The sequence below is a fragment of the Colossoma macropomum genome, unplaced genomic scaffold, assembly GCF_904425465.1.
Source record: "Colossoma macropomum unplaced genomic scaffold, Colossoma_macropomum, whole genome shotgun sequence".
In the NCBI taxonomy this organism is placed as follows: Eukaryota; Metazoa; Chordata; class Actinopteri; order Characiformes; family Serrasalmidae; genus Colossoma; species Colossoma macropomum.
In genome coordinates this window covers 10,461,716-10,480,120 of record NW_023494797.1, presented here as the reverse complement: position 1 = coordinate 10,480,120, position 18,405 = coordinate 10,461,716, and positions in this window count along the sequence as shown.

The following is an 18,405-nucleotide window of genomic DNA, read 5'->3' as shown; positions in this document are numbered from 1 at the left end:
TATACAAGGCAAAAAAAAGAGTGGCATAAGTTCAGCTAGAGGTAGACTTGGAGGGAAAAAAGTCTGATGGTGGACATTTATCTCAGTTTTATGTGGTCAAGCTGCAAGACTAACAAGCTCTTTTTTCCCCTCAAGCTTAAAGAGGGACAGGCTGGTCCACTGCTGAGTTCCAATAGCAAATATAAAAAAATCCCTTGAAACACGAATGGGTATTTTCACTGTCACCTTGAGTTCAGAATGTTATGCATGTAGAACATTCCTCATCCAGCTCAACTGCGGTATATGTCACTCATTCAGAGAGCTAAAAAAGGAGGAATGAGGTAAATGGCGTGAAGCTTTTTCCCCACCGGTCAGCAAATGTTTGCTCAATGCTGAACACAGCTTTACAGATTTGGCTCCTATGTTTATCTAGAACCCAAAAGTTGCTACATCAGAAAAGTTGCCGAGTGACCTTTGAGCTGGGCTACGAACGTTAATAATGAGGATTTGTTGTGTTACTGACCCTCTTATCAACATTATGAATAATTCACCGTTGGGCTGGTGCTTGTCCAAAAAGCAGATGAGGAAGCAGCACCCATGCTTCTGACTTTTGATTTAGCTCTTTCATATTTAATAAGGGAATGGAGCGCTAGGAGGCTCCTTTTTTTAGAGAGATTTAATTGGGCGCCAGTGACATCCATCACGCGGTTGTCATGGCCATGACCTTTCGTTTGGGGCTATTCATAATAAGAGAGTTATGAGCTGGCTTCTCATATTTCCAACCAGCCCGCCCCGCCATTTTGTTATGGATGCTGTAGCATTTGCAACCCTTATCTTAGAGGGCTTACAAAAGCTGTGTTGCACGTCATCACACAGAGCCATGGTGCTCCTTGCCATGCAGATTTCGGCAGGTAAACAAAAGGTGAGAGAGTGCATTGAGAATTTGTTATTCTAGGCCGACTGCTTATAAAACTTCCATCTTTCCCAGTCTGGACTGTTGAAAATACTGGAACAAAAAGAGTGATTCATGTCATAGAACCAAATTTTGGTTCCCTAAAGAACTCATCAATGGAATTTTCTGAGTGAGGAATATTTTACACAAGTTTAAAGAACCATTAAGTTTCACAGTAAGGGTGCTATACAATTATATATATGTCCAAGCCATGAACCATTCAGGAAACTTCATTTTTAATGCACAGCCAATTAAGGTTCTTTGGAGGGATTTTTGGTTACCATAGGAATCTTTCAATTAAACAAACCTTATCTTATAGAGTGTACCATGATGCATAGCCAGCAAGTACTCTGTGGAGTGATGCACTTAAAAGACCCACAGAACCACTTTTGGTTCCCTCACAAACCTTTCAGTGGATAGCTTTTTAATGAACCATTTTGTAAATGCGAACCTTTTTAAAGTATAAAGATTCCCTACGTAATGTCAAGGTTCTAAACCAATTAAAACATTTTCTAAAAAATTGTACATTCAAGCCACACAAACGCATTTTCTAAACCGATTATCCTTTGGGTGACAGGTGGCTGGAGCCTATGCCAGCGGTCATTGGGCAGAAGGCAGGAAACACCCTGGACAGGTCCCCGGTCCATCGCAAGGCAGACACACAGACATATACATACACACATAGAGGCAATTTTGCATGTCCAATTGGCCTGACTGCATGTCTTTGGACTGTGGGAGGAAACCCACGGAGACACGGTGAGAACATGCAAACTCCACACAGAAAGGACCCTAGTCATCTGGCGGGGGAACCAAACCCAGGCCCTTCTTGCGGTAAGGAACTTTTTTTTCAGACTGTACAATGACGCATAGCAAACAAGAGAGGGGAAAAAGCATATTTGGTTCAGTGGATGATTCTTTAAAGAGCCACTTTTGTAAAAAGAGGAATTTGAAGAACCTCCACATACTGTAAGGTCCTATACCAATTAAAGGTTTTTTTTATTTTTTCCTAAAATCATACATCCAAGCCAGGAACCCTTCAGGAACCTTTTTTTTTAGATTGTACGAAGATACATAGCAAACAAGAGTTCTTTGGAGAAGAACTATATTTGTTTCAATTAATGATACAAGAACAGCCATTGTAAAAAGATGAGCAAGTGTAAAGAACCTTTTTGACATCTCAAAAAGCTTCACATAGTATAAAGGTTCTACACCAATTAAAGTTTTTTTTATTTCTCCTAGAACTAGAAGCCCAAGCCAAGAACCTTTAAGGAACACTTCTTTTCAAAACTGAAGACTTGGACTAGGAGCAATTTAGCAATAAAAGACGCAGACTCATGCTTCTTAAGGGCAAACTGAATGCTGTACATGACCTTTAGCATCACCTCATCTGACCTTGCGCTGACACTAATTATAGCTTCTGCAGCAGGAAGGCGGCGGGACAGTAGAACATGATGTTTCATATCACCAGTCAAGCCTCTAAGTAGCGAGAAATCCAACAAGCAAGCAAAGGTAACAAGGGAAAACTCCAGGGTAATGAGGAATGATGGGCTGAAAAGAGAAGAGAGGCCGTCCCAGCGGAGCCGGAGCGTTTAAACAAGGCACGGAGCTTTAAAGCTTCTCTTCTTCTTCTTCTAAATCTGAGAAGTAGCATGGCAGCAAGGAGGGAGGTGGAAAAAAGTCCTCCACACAGGTTAATTTCATCAACTCAAGCCGGCGGACCCTGGGGAGGAGAGCTAGAGCCAAAGAAAGCCCCCAGGGGGCACACACTACGGCTCCTGTGAAGTAATGAGAGTTGTGAGACGAGAGAAAGAGAGGCAGAGAGAGAGAGAGATCAAATACAGGTGACTCTGAGCAGCAGATGGCCTGCACGGCCCTCTGAACTCATGCACTTACAGGGCCCATATCAGTAGGCACTGAACTTTTCTCAGCTATTTCATAAATAATAAACAAATAAAAAAGGAGTCTGATGTAGTTTGTAAACACAAAAGATACCATACCAAAACTACATACCATGTAAACATAAAACATAATATTCATTTCTCAGTCCATATGTGGAAATTAAGCTGCAGACATGGCCTATTTTCAATGCAGTTTTTGTGATGTCACAAAAAACAATGCATTTACATATCCCTGCCTATCTGGCCAACAACACTTTCTCACTAAAGTTATAAGGAGTGTTTCATTTGATTGAGCCACATAACAGGGCGGCCAATCAGAACTAAGATCATTTACATATATTGGCCTTAAAGGCACTGTAACAAAAACAGCCTTTTTAATTCTGTGGTATAAACAGAGGTTGGAAAATGGCTGTAAAAATGAATTATGACTGTTTTTGGTACACAAATGTCATAAGTGAGCCTCAGGGAGGAAGATAAAAGGCATGAAAAATGTAGGATATGAGCCCTTTAAATCATTTGCAGCACTAAAGAGATAAGCTGTCTGTCATATCTGAGAAAAAGATGTTTGACTGTAGATGTGTCAACACAACTATGTCCACTCACCACAAACCTATTCCACATCTCTTCCTTTACACCACAGACAAACACAACAAACACACCTTCGCCGTACATTACGAACGCAAAGCGGGGGGTGCGCGTAATCTTCCCAGACGGGGACAAACTTACCTCATTGATATCAATGTATTTATTACAGCAATAGAGCAATATGAGGGGGAGGCACGGGGAGATATCAGCTTACTCGGGGCTGAAAGGGAAATTTAAGATAAAGGATATTTAATATCCAGTTCACATTGGCTGGGGCCAAAGCCGTAATAGCGCATGGGGTTTCCGTAGGCAGGTGATGCCTTTGTCTTTGTCTAAACACACTTTTCCTGGACTTTAGCTGTAGTCACACGAAGAGCGCGGGTCACTGATAAATGCGGCATAATGGGCTCGACGCGGGAGATCGCCCATTCATCCTGTCTGGTTATTAATGCACCTGGGCACTTCCTCTAAAGGTGTTATCTGTGGCAAAAAAATGAAGTGATATATAATTAATTCACTCGCTCTCTTTTCCTCTCTTTAACTGTGCTCTTATACTTTGTCACATTGCATTAGAATCAATCGCAGTGCTATGGGGCCCACAGTAATCACCGCCTGAGACAAATATGCATGTACATTATTGGGAGTAACATTAGGCTGGTGGCTTGCATTCCAGCACACATTACTGTCCCTTATTTTGCATCTAAATGATAATGAGCGCGGGAATGATAACCTATATCATTTAGAGTGAAATATGAATTTAAAACAGTGCCTACCATTTACAGAGGGGGAAATGTGTTGTGAAGATCACTCAGGTGTCTTCAGCATTCATTTAAAAAGAAAAGGGGGAAGAAAAAAACTCAGGCAGAGTTTTCTTGAAGCGGTAAAAGACTATTGTTGTCCTAATTACGAGCTGGCTGATGCATTATTTAACAATCCTACATACATCGGCGAGGCTGGGTATGAGCAAAATAATTTATGACAAGATCTCTTTTTTTGCCCCTCACTTTAAATCAAACTTCAATAAATGTGCCACCTCTATCCATTTTACATGAGGCCTTGCTGAAAACAAGCAGGATGCAGGAGTGTGTTGTTTAAAATTCTTCCGACAGCGCAGGGTCAGAAAAACAAAACCACACCAAAGGAGAAGGAGCTTCACTAAGCTAGCTCACCTTGGGCTACATGAGAGAGTGAGACAGGGGAAGAGAGAGCGGGAGAGAGCGAGAGAGAGAGAGAGAGACAGTGAGAGAGAAAGAGAGGACATTACAGAGGTAGAAGTAGTTTTCCTAGTTCAACTAACTTTGCCCTCTGACCACAAGGCTGCAGGTGGTCATGTCTTTGCCGTTCTTAGGACCGCTACCATTGGGACGATGAGAAAGGCACTTCAGCCCAGCTTGCTGCAGGGTGCTGCTTTCAGCATAAGGCAACGCTCTTTTACAGCCTGGAGAAAGAGAACATTGGCACGATGCCTCTATCACGGTGCAAAAAAAGAACAAGTAGAGGAGGGTGGGGCACGTCAGAACATTTTTGCTTTGGCTAAATAGTTATTAGAAAATTTGAACAAAATGAATATATACCTTTATATTTGAATCATTTTCTCTATTGGTTCAAAGTTAAGAGTTTCAAACTTCAACTGAGTTGGATTTTAGACTAAAATCCATTTTGCTTTGAGTGAAAAGATTTTTTTTTTTATTTTAAGTTTATTTTATTAAAACAAATGATCAAACATTCCATTTTGTCACTACTAAAATAATCATAACCCTATCAAAACTTTATGAAATGTTTTAGTAGTGACTGTTTGGGTAATGACAATTTTAGCTAATAATTTTAAGCACACTGCAAAAACACCAGTCAGTACCTGACTAGCAAACACAGCTTTGTACAGCTGAAGTTGCTAAAGGTTACATACTGATTTCCAGACTTTGAGACACGTTTACTTCAAAACAACAGGATCTAATTGCTCACCATGTGACCATGAGGAACACTGATGCAGTCTCAATTCCTGCTCTAAGATGCAGGGGTGTGGCTAAAATAAGGCTCCGCCCACAGACTAAAACACTTTGTGTTTCGATAGTGACATAAAAACATGGGACAGCATTTTTTGGATAAAGTTTTTTTTTTCGTTTTGTTTTTTCTTTTGAACTCATGATAAATCTAAATCTTTCATCTCTACTTTCAACTAAAAGATCTTTTTAAACACAACATTGACACCGACAAACATTTCCAACTAAATGCATAAAATTACAAAGAGACTATGTCAATCACTGGCACATTTATGACAAAAATGACCACAAAGCAGAACAGTAAATATCAGCATAAAAAAATGAAATATATTTTATTATCATGAAATCTATTGTGCGTGTTGGATGAATGAACATGATGGAGAAATTGACGACTCTCATTGGTTACTTTAATGTATTAAAACTAACCCTACCCTGTGGAGGCTATATTTACTCTGTGAGTTGGTTCTGTACTTCAAAACAGCACCATGTTTACTATTTTGATTTAAATAATACATTTGTAAAAACTGTGACTTAATTATTTAAAACACTTTGGCTACGCTCACACAGCAGGTAAAAGTGGCCCAAATCTGATTTTTTCACCAAATCTGATTTTGTTTTGTTAGGCTGTTCACAATATCTTCTCAAAGTGACCTACATTCACATTAGTCTGTGCAGATCACAGTGATCTGACACGCAAGGACAAAAGAACAATTCTTCACATGGCACGCTCTCCCAGAGGTAAACAATCAAAATGGAGTCAGAAGTAGCCATTAGCCTAAAGTTAATGCTCAGGTTAATGTGCAGGTGGAGGTGTCAGTTTCTTCGCCAGCGTGACAGAAGCTGTGAAGAAGTTCCACTGGCTGATAGGGCTTGTCATCCAGAATGTGCTCAAGCTCACTTTAAAAAAGGCATGTTATTCAGCCATGGCCACTTCTTTGATTCACAACCTTGGTTTCTTTCTCTTTTCTTTGACACTGTAGCAATGTTCTCCTATGGCTACGTTTGGCCATTTCTTTTGAAATCACTTAGAACACTGAGCAGTTGCAATAAGGGTCTAAGGCTATAAGGGTCTAAGGCTATGCTCACACAGCAGGTAAAAGTGGCCCAAATCTGATTTTCTCACCAAATCCAATTTTTTTTGTTTGGCTGTTCACAATATCATTTAAATGTGACCTATATGTGGCATTAGTCTGGACAGATCATGCTCCTATACTGACCCGCATGTGCAAATGAACAATGCTTCATGTTGCTTCACGCGGCGCACTCATCCAGAGGTAAACAATCATGATTGCCAATGAACAACAGTTGCGCCTAGAGGCTTCAGTTCTATCTTCACCAGCATCACAGGAGCAATCAAGAAGCTTCATTGACTGACAGTGGGTTCATGTCCTCAGATTCTTTAAATTTTGCTTTCAGACTTTTATCTCTTCTTTGACACTGCAGCCTCGTTCTCCTACGGCCACGTATTCTTTCGAAATCTCTTCGAACATGGAGGGATTTTGGACAAGTCTCTTCTAATTTTTTGTGCAGAAACATCACCCCAAATGTTTGTGAGCTCTCAGCAGTGCAAAAGTATGACGAATGTGGAGCTGGATTGACATAAAAGTAGTATGAATTCCGATCTGGCTGTTCAGATTGAGTCGAATTGCCGCATATCGGATACGTATCGGATTTCAGTACCACATCAATGTGTTTTTTGCAGTTCACACTGCCACACAGATAACACATCTGTGTCACACATGAAGAAAAAGATTGGATTTGGGCCACTTTTACCTGCTGTGTGAACATTAATAGAAACAACATAATTTTGTTTGTACAAAACCATCACCTAAAATGTTTATGAGGTCTGTTACCTCACTATCCCACGTCTGAAATTATGGTAAATGCTGAGTTGGATTGATGTAAAAGTCGTTTGAATTCTGATCTGGCTCTTCAGACTGAGCTGAATTGCTGCATATCGGACATTTATCAGATTTCAGTACCACATTTGAAAGTGTCCCAAATGGGAATTCAATGTCAGATTCAGTGTGTTTTTTGTTGTTCACACTGAAACACACATAACGCTGTGTCACATATGAAGAAAAAATTGGATGTGGTCCACTTCTACCTACTGCATGAACATAGCCTTCGATGGTACAAAGTCTTCAGGGAGAATCTCGAGAAATGTCTATCAGATAGTTGTCAAAATTTGCAGATGACGTTGCTAAGGGAATGTGAGAAGTCAACTGAAAGCACATCTTACTGTAATCTGTTTAATTACATATAAAATAAAATCCCTGTTACATTTCACCTCACATTTTGCTTTTCACATCTACATGCCTCATTTTGGACGAATAAGTAAAGGAAGCATCTTTTCAGCCAGCCTGTTCTCATCATGGTGCCAACAGGGCTACCTTAAATGAGCGCTGAGGCATTGGACTGACCTGTGGCTATCCATCATCGAGTGCATGTGGGGAAACATTGAAGCTTAAAAGCAGAAGCAGAGTAGACCCTGAGCAGGAGGAGAGCAGCCATAACCGAATTTATATTATATTACACATTGAAATGTGACCCTATAATGACATCACTGAAATTCAATCAAGCCCTTGATTCGGTATTACTTAAGTTGAACTAGTGTCCTTCCTCATGCGAAATTAGAAAATTGAATATGGTTGCTGTTTTTGTAAGAGCGGGGCAAAGATGCAGTCTGATTTAGAACAGTAGATGGTTGACATACATTGGGGGAAGAAGTCTGAGCTGCATATTTTGATAGCCAAATAACACAGGAGTACGATTTTCCTTATTGATTATGGTTTACATAAGCATTATCTATTCATATTTGTCTCCGTTCAAACACGAGTGTCTTGTATTATATTTCGGAGAAACTAATAAGCACTTTTAAAAGCCATTGAGAGCCTAAGGGGGTGCGGTGCAAGCAGGCTGTCGCTGAAGTTGTTGTGTTGTTGACACTGAGAGGCCTCTAAAAATGCTGGCTTGGAGAGTGATTGACACATTCATAATTCCTCTATTATGTACTTGAGTGATCCGCTCCAATGCTGAAGTCAAAAACAACACACTCGACAGTACGGGATGCAGCCACGGCCACCGCAACATCACTCAATATTGAGACTATTTCTTAGCGACAGGCGCAAAACAAAGAAGACGAAGGAGAGCAATACATTTGCAATGATGCCTTACAAGATACGTTGAACTTTAAGATTCACAGCAGGGTCTCACGTCCCACGCTTTGAAGTCCGGACCAGATTGGATGCTTTTGCTAAGAAGATGCAATTATGAAGTGTTCGATGCTAAGGTCAGATAGATGGTTGTCCCACCAGAAGAGAATAGCGCTTTTCTTCTTCCGACACAAATGCTCATTCTCCCAAAGCTGCAGAAAGTCTCCAGTCTGTGGCGCTGATTGTGACGGGCGGAAAAAAGGCAAGGAACATCAGAGCCTGTTGAATCAGGCAGCAACAAAATGAATATTCTTCACCTGTCTGCTTGTGTTGACTCCTCTTGTTTAGATTTCACAGTGGGGGGGGGAGAAAGAAAACCGCATATTTACTTTTAATTGAAAGGAAATTAAAGACGCATCCACATCCGCGAGTGACAAAGGAGGATCAGAAGGCTCGCGAGCAATGATAGCTTTTGTTTAAGATGGATTTCATAAAGAAAACCCCCCACTGATAATGATAAAGAGAGGGAAAAAAAAAAGTCTTGGACATTTCTCCAAATACAATTACCTCTGCATCACCTGATTCAATCAAATAAATTTGCATTCTGTTTGCATCCAGTGTTCCGTGGCCCAGTAAACAAGACAGGGAGAATAAATCTGATGTGTTTTCATGGTTCTGCCTGCCCCCCCTGTTTGCTACATTTTATTTGGAATATTTGAATTCTCATGAATCTGTAAATACCTTGCCATGTGCGGATGAAATTAAAATGCTTTTGGAGCAAGGAGCGTCCTCTCGTGATGAGATGAGAAAGATGCCATGTTTGAAGAAGAAATGTTTGAGACTGTTTGGAGGAGATGTTGTCAGGCTGAGGAGAGAGGGGTGATTGACATACAGCAAAAGGCTGCGAGATGAAACAATGTCTGACCTAATCGGAAGGTTGTAGCTGAAGTTGCTGTTGGCCCTTCTTCACTCTTACATGTTAAGGTTCCTGAAAGGTTCTTGGCTTGGACACTTCATGTGACTAGTATCTGGATTGTATACTCATAAGATTTTAGCCACATGCATTTATACTTGCAAGTCAAACTCGTCTCCGATTATCGGACTGAAATCCGATCTGCTTATTACACTGCAACCAGTTACCAACTGTTTATCTGTTCAGCTTCTTCCTGTGCCATGATAAAGACATAAGTCATCTGCAGTTTGTTTCGAGCAGTAATGTCTCTCCTTATTGCTATTAAGCATTTTGTTTTGTCCGGTCCCCAACCATGCGTCCTCCATTATCATCTTTCTCGTAGACACGGATCATGTGCCCAGTAACAAACTGCACAGGGAAGGGTTTTGGTTGTCAAATGTGTCTTGGAGAGACGGATGCGTTTACACTGGTATAACATGGCTCAATAGCGTCTCAGACCACCTCCTGAACTGGTTTGAGCAATCGGATTTCTATCTGCTTTAAAAGCGTTTTGGGTGTGTTTACATTTGCGTTTTTATGTGGCTTGGCTTTATCCAGATATGATCCTAATACTTAATACACACAAAGTGACCAGGTGTAAATGGGGTTATAAAGTTCTAAGACAAGTTTTGGCATTGAACTCCTACATTATGTGGAGGTTTTGGAGAGCTTTCAGGTCCTTTACAATCACAACCTTATTTACAAAAAAAAGAACAATATTTAAAAAACCATTGAAAGGTTCTCTAGCAAACCACTCTTCAATATATTTGCTCTAAGGAACAATTTTTGGCACCTGTATTTTTCAAGCAAAAAGAATAGAACTCAAGCAAAAAGAATAGAAAATACCACAGGAGATCCTTAAACTGCAGGCTTTACAAAATTCTGAAAAGTCTGCCTCTTTTTGTTACTGTTGCTGTCCATTAAACTTCCAGCTTGGACTAAATGATGGTTCTTCAAGGGTTCTTTGGTAAAGAAAATGGTTCTATATAAAACCATGAACAATCAAAGAACCCTTTCGATGATTAAAGGGTTCTTTGCATCATGAAAGAGTTCTTCAGACTGATAGAGAATGTGCTGTAGATTCGCAGTTTTTTGGTGCTATATAGAGCCTTTTGTAAAAAGCACATTCTCCATCAATCGAACTCTTTCACAATGCAAAGAACCCTTTAATCATGCAAAGGGTTCTTTGAGTGTTCATGGTTCTATACAGAACCATTTTCTTTACTAAAGAACCCTTGAAGAACCATAATTTTAAGTGTGTAGCATTTGTAGTATTTGCACTAAAAGACTAACAATTCAGTAACATAAAGGAAATTTAGAGAATGTTTCTTGAAACCATGTTTGCATTAATTATGCAAAATGTTCCAGTCACTGCTTGTTAAAGCATTAAAGATCATGCCTGATAAGGTGGAGGGTTGAACGACTGAGGCTGCCCCTTCAGGTGAGCTAAAGCTAACATAAGCCTAATCCTAGGGGTAAGAAAACTTCTTGTATCTTGCCATGTAACTTTATCACTAGACATGATATGAAAATAAATGTTACCTAAACAAAGCTTATCTTAGCTTCTACCTTTTAAAGTTTAGCTTTAGACTGTCCAGAGTTTTGTTATTTGTGAGTGTGGTCTTCCACATAGATTTATCCAACACATTCTGAGCTCCAAAACTGAAATCAAATCAACATCACCCTCCAGATGATGAAGACAGAGTGTGTCTGTGGTATACTATCTCTGAGTCTAATAATTCTCACTAATTTACTGCCACTGTCATTCTCACCGGAGGTTTGTTCCGAGTAGTTTTGTTGGAGTTTTTGCTTTGTTTGATGGAGGAAGTGGGTCCTAGCGATGGTTGTGTTCTGTAGAAAAGCACGACAATCATTCTTTTGCAATCTGTCAACTGTATCTTACTTGTTGGTCACAAATGCAAATTCCAAACTTTCAACTGATGCCACATTTGTAAGAAGAATATGAGATATTTTATTGTGATTTGAAATCGATATTGTATGTGCAGCTTGTTTTTGAGTTTATCGTAAGAAAAAAACAACTTGTACACTTTTACAATGCTTCTGTCATTGCTTGACATCAAAACAAAGGGTAAAAAGTCAGAAGACACAAACATGTTAATACATAATGCAACTCGTATGTAATTGTAATTTATTATGCTACTTAACTATTTGTTATATTTAATGACAGTAAAAACTCTAGACTTCTATGGTTTAATCCTAAGATTTATTATTCATTAACTATTACAAATGACTTGGTAATTATTATGGAACTAATATATAAGTTATTAAGTTGTGAAAGAGAGGAATTGAAGTATGGGCCGACATACGGGCTGTTGCAGTTTAAATAGCTAATAAACATCCAAATACTTCATCATTATGCATAATCCAAATGATTCACAATTGTACACTGGACATAAATACACATTATACATACCACTGTGGTCTCGGCACTCAAAATTCTCCTTCCACATGCTTTGCTTTGGTAAGAGGCCCCTATAGGACACACACATACACACACACAGGAAGGAGATGAGTCCATTGTTCTGCCAAATAAAAGGCCCTCTCCTATCCATCTTCCTGTTCACTCCCCTCCCACTGTCTGAGGCCAGGCTCATCTTCACTCATCTTCATAGGCATCCACACTCTATACGGGGTGGGGGGGTACGGGGTCAGTCTGGCTAAAGATCCGCTAAACATCATGAAGAACATGGCTGTCTCTAAATGAGCATGCACTGATCTCTCTATACCACTGGGGCATATAGCTATGATAAATAATACCATGAGGATAATGGAGAGATGCAAGCAGGATGAGTGCAATATTCCCTCACGATTCATTTGATTCATGAATATCTCAAATTCAAATAGAAGGAAATATGACACAAAAATAAATCGTAAGTCTATATAGTGGGCACCACATAGATAAATATCACTTTCATCATACATAAAAATAAAAGTGTCAAAAAGGGCTCTTTGGGCTGATGCTGTAGAAGAATCACTTTTGCTACCCAAAAGTCCTTTTCAGTCCATAGTTTCTTAAAGAAACATTCCTGTAAACATATATTCTGAGTGTAAAGAACCTTTTTAAAGTACCATATAATGTAGGTGCTCTACACCAATTAAAAATTTATCCTAGAACACCGCATCCAAGCAAAGTACCAGAGAGAAACCTTTATTTTCACAGCATACAAAGAGGCTTAGCCTACAGGCATCTTAAACATAAAGATGTCAAAAAGGTTCTTTGGAGCATTGAAGCTCTATATAGTGCAATGGTTCAATACCAATCAGCATAGCCTATATTCTTAAAAAATAAAGAAGTCAAAGAAGTTCTTCAAGGCAATGCTATAGAGGAAGCACTTTTGGTTTCCTAAAGAAGCTTTCGAGAGGTATTAAAAAAATATATATTATGGTAAATGAGATGTACACATGTGAAGAACATCCAAATAATGCAGTTCATTACTGCAGTAAAACAGTTCCCATTAAATTAAAGGTTTCCCCTAGAACCTAACATCCAAGCCAAGAGCCACTGAGGTGTAAAAATGATGCATAGCCTACACTCTTAAAAATAAAGCTGTCAAAAAATGTTCTTTGGAGCTATGCCGTAGAAGAACCACTTTTGGTTCCTTATACAACATTTCAGTGGATGGTTCTTCAAAACACCTTTTGCTAATTGAGATGTAAAGAACCTTTTTAGAGTTTGAAGAACGTCCAAACAAAGCAACAGTACAATTCTTTTTCCTAGAAACCTACATCCAAGTCAAAAACCACAGAGCAACATTTATTTTTAGAGTGTACCATGATGCATAGCCTGTACTCTTAAAAATACGGCATCAAAAGAGGCTATTTGATGCGAGGCCAATTTTGATTCCCAGGAGAACCTTTCAGTGGATGGCTCTTCTAAACACCTTTTGCTAAATGAGATATGTGAGTACGCAGAAGCTCTTTAATTTTTAAAGAACCTCCACATAAAGCAACAGTTCAACAGCAATTAAAGGGTTTCCCTAAAACCCTACATCCAAGCCAAGAACATTGAGGAACCTTGTGTGTACAATGACATATAGCCTTCACTCATAAAAATAAAAGTGTCAACAAAGGTTTCTCTGAACAATATCATAGAAGAACCAATTTTAGTTCCCTAAAGAACCTTTAAATGAAAGCCTCCATAAAAACATTATATTAAACGAGATGTGTGAAAAACCTGCACATAACGCAACGGTACAATACATTCTTCCAGAAACGCAACCTTTATTTTTAGAGTGTACAATGATGCATAGCCTATAGTCTTATGTTACTATACATGAATGCTATGGTTCAATACCAACTAAAGGGTTTTCCCTACGTTACCCTACATCCAAGCCAAGAACAATCTATAACTCTTATTATTGTGTACAATGCTGTATAACATATATACAAAGTTCCATTCAGTAATCCTCAAAAGAGTACATCTGATCATATAAGAGTATCCGTGTGTGGCCTGTAGGTTGCCCTATAAGCCCCCCAGCTGCTTCTCGTTCAGTGCCAAAGTATCAGAGTGCTTTAGAAGAGCTCTGTCGCTTAAACATTTCAGCCGGGGCATATCCTCCAACTGCTCTATTAACACAGATTTTAGGGCAGGCTTTAGCTTCTTATACAGTTCCAATCCTTTATTCCTCTCACCATGGCATGCTGCTGTATTCTTAGCAAAGGGTAGAAAAAAATCACCTTTCACTTAATCACGCAACAGTTGAACAATTGGGCAATAAAAGATTGTTTGAGCTAGAAGATGAAAAGTTTCCTTTGTGTCCGTCCCCTCTCGGCCCCTGTCTGCCCCCTCACTTTTACGTAAGCGCTCATGAATAATCATACAGGCCACAGAAATTTAACGCAAAGTGTGCGGATGTGTGGTAAATACCTCTACTTTCTGTATGAGAGTACAGAAAAGGCAGTAATGTAGAGGGGGAGGGTTACAGGACTCTTTAATGGCAGGCCAACCACTGCGTGGTGGCATAATAACTACGGAGACTATTTATTTTTAATTGATATGCCCTTTCTTAGTATGAAAAGAACAATTATTCCATGCGCTGCACGCCTCTCATAGGCACAGTATGCCATCGAAACAAAAGGAGCCCTGTGCAAAATGAGCGAGAGAAGCCGTATTTCTGCCAGAATCCTTTTTTATGTCAATTTTTATATCAAAGAACAATAATTCTGGCATTAAAACTATTCTATGCACCAGTGTAATATCAGATTTTGATGATTTGCTAGATTGATAGGGTATTAAAGGCAATGATACGAGATAGGCGCCAGTAAAAAAGAGAGAGACTTCATGTTAAGTGCATATTACATTCATGGTGCGCTGCATAATTTGATATGAGAATATTCCTCATGGATTGTGTAATAAGGAAAGAACTGTTAAATATTTCTGAAAGTTTTGCTTTCAGAACGTTTTTTTTAGAAGCTGGGGTTGTAGCACTAAACAGAGTTTCAAAAATGTCCACTAGTCTCATTTTTCTGTTCTCCGACTCTTGCTGTTGGACGACTAAATCCATTTGTGTTCAAAGATTTTTCAAGGTCTCCTTCATTAATGTTTGCCCATAACTTTAATCAGTGAAATGAGGGAAGCTGACAAAATATGACTAGAGCATTATTGCACTGTAACTCTCCTTTTTTCCCCTCATGGAGAAACAAACTGAAGTGTGCTGTACACTGTTGACTTTATTAGAATAGAAATTGTCTCTCATCATTAGCTTTTCTCCCCGTGTCTCTGTGGCTGTTGCTTATTTAAGCGGTTATTTATTTATTTAAGGTGAAATAGAATGGTGCGGCAGAACATGAAAAGTAATCAGGTGCTGTGACTTAACAAGAACCTGGTCCCATTAAATGAACTCTAAAGCCATCAGTCGGGAAACAGCAGCTCACATCAGCACATTTCTGAAGGGTTTCATGAGCGAAGACAATGCTTGGCTTTGAAAATTTCTAGCAACGGGATAATAGTGCGTTATCCTCGACATGGCCAATGGAGAAACAATTAAATCCAATCGATGGATCTAAAGATGAGAAGGGTGGGGGGAGGCGGGGGGTGCTGCTGGAGGCTGGCTGAACGCAGGCCGATCCCCTGTTTGCCTACCTCCTGGAGACACAAATGTCAGCTTTGAGCAGTTTGCAGACTCCCTGCTATGCACTTGGCCCATGCCGAACCAAACTGGTTCCATCTTCTGGACTCTTGGCATTCCCTGCTAATGTGACGGCCATCGATGTGTTATATGACGGCCCAATCTTCAGAACTACTTCCATCCTTTCAAAACATTCAAAATCTCTCCCTCTCTACACTCTTAAAGAGGTTCTTCAAGGATTCTTTAGCAAAGGCAACTATGACAATTCAAAGAACCATTTAAATGATTAAATGGTTCTTTTTATGTGTGCCACTCTAATTATGCTACAGTTCCTTCCACAAAGTGATGATGGACAGTTACTGTATGGTCTATTATTATTATTATTATTATTATTATTATTATTATGTATAATCTTCATGATGGAAAACCTTTTGTACAGAACAGTGGTGCCCAAACTTTTTGTCTTGGGGGTCAAAGTGCAAACTAAGTGGCCAAAAGAACAAATGAATATTTTATATAGAGCCCTCTTTCTAAGAGTTAGTGATGCACTGGTACGATATACTGGACTGGTATCGGCACCATTACTGATCTTAGTAAAATGATCAGATATTGCTCAAAAGTGACCAATCCACATTGGATTTAGTTTTTTAATCATGGTGGATATTTGGTGTATGAGCTTCTCCGGTATGGTAAATGGGCCTGTATTGTATAATAATGTTTATGTGAGGCCGATTTTCATTTCTTTAATTTCCATTCAAACGACCATACAGTACAAGTTAATTATTTTTCAGAGTCAAGAAAAAAAGCTGTTATATATTTAACAGAACATTAGACAGACACATCAACAGCTAATATATGTAACAGAAAATTACAGACACCTCAACAACTAGGTATGACATAAAAATTAATTTATCCACACTCTGCCTTTATTATAGCTTCCAGAGTTTTCAGATCTGAAGCAAGAGTGGAGCTTGATTTTCTCCTCTCTCTCAAAGATGAAAGCTTAAAGTACTGTTTCTTTGATAGTTTTGGTGGTATACCAGGTCTTGTATTGTTGTGAGGAGTCACGTTCTTTACATCTTTTAACAATTTTTCGAATACCACTTTTTTGACTTTAACCTTCTTTATACATGTCGATAATCTCAGAAATATTGCCTGAAAATGTACTTAATGGTGGTTTTGCCTGAAATTAAACAAATTAAATTGTCTGACTTTTGCACAATACTGTACTTTGCTGCGATGAATCATGAATGCCTACGCAAAGCACAGGTATCGGTACTGAGTTCAGATGTCGTAATCGGTATCAGAAAATGAAAAATTGGATCGGTCCATCCCCACTAAGAGTTTACTCTTTTACATATTCATGCTTATTTCTGCGATCGTTTCTTTCGCTCTATGAGGGATTAAAGGCCAGATCTGACCTTGTGTGTAGCTCGCCCTTTCCTGTAAGGCTGGTCTCAACCTCAAAGAAATCTCAGTCTTGTAGTGAGGGTAAATTCTCTGCTATGGGATTAGTTCTTAGTCACCTCATTTCACTGAAGTATTAAGCAAAAAAAAGTGCCAACATCACATGAAAAAGCCCCGGGAGGGGAGGGGGGGTGGTAGTGCTGTTGACGTAAAGCCCCCTAAAAAAGTGCTGCCATTGTGAAAGTGCAGGTATTGTTTTAAGAGAAAGATGTCACATGGGAGCCGGTGGCACACTGAGGGATGACAATGCCGCTAAACTGCTTTGGCAAGAGATGACAGGCGCATTCCAAAGAAATAAACAGTGCACACAGTAGGCGCAACTTTGTCCCCGCTACTTAAAAATATCCTGTTTCAGTTCAATCCTGAAACATTCCATAATTGGGCTGCAGATGAAGGGTGCGGGATGGAAGGGTGGTGGTGTGGTGTCTCTTCTTTTTTTCTCCTCACTTTCTCTCACTCTCTCCATGTTCCTCTTTTTTTTGAAAGCTATTACTACCATTACAATGTGAATCTCCAGCCCCTGTGGATTTACTTTGTGCGTTGTGCCAGCACTAGCTAAAGAAAACTCCACGTGGAATAAGCTAATCCTTTTCAAACGGGACACAGCCGACGCGGACATGACTTTGCAAAAGGGTGGGGGGGGTGGGTTATAGGGGGTTGGAATGATGTCACTCGTTCAAAGTTTGGACTCCAAACACACGTCCAACCTCTCTTGTCACCCCACCCCTCTCCCCGCCCCCCCCTCGCCATTGCTGCGGCCTTCTCTTTGAAAGTAGCAGCCAACTACAATAATCAGCTTCCCCTCAAAAGTATTTATCAGATGGAAGCGAAGGCGAGATTACATCGAGCACAAATATGTGTCCCTATTATCATTCCGGCGAGTGACACAGGAGGTGACGTGGGAAAAAAAAGAGAGAGAGCGAGAAAGGGGGGGGGATAGATATAAGTCAAAAAGAGAAAGAACATTTGATGGAAGGAGAGGTGGAGGGGAGAATAAACTGAAGTCTAGGGAAAAAAAAGCATGAGCTGTCACTCTCATTATCCTCTCATTATCCCAGAGCCAAAACAGCCTTTTCTCTTACACTCGCTCTTTTTTCCCCATGCACCACTTTTGTTTATGCTCTCACTTCTTTTTTTTTTTGTCTTTTTTGGTAACTTATTCATGAGAAGGTAGAGTGAATATGCAGCGCTGTGCAGTTTATGTCTAATTTAGTAAATATCCTGGCACCAGCCAGGCCCGTCAACAGCTCCTCTATTCACACCAGCTGCTGCTTTTTCTATATAAGGTGGCATTAGGTGAGAAAAAAGAGGCACAAAATAAAAATATC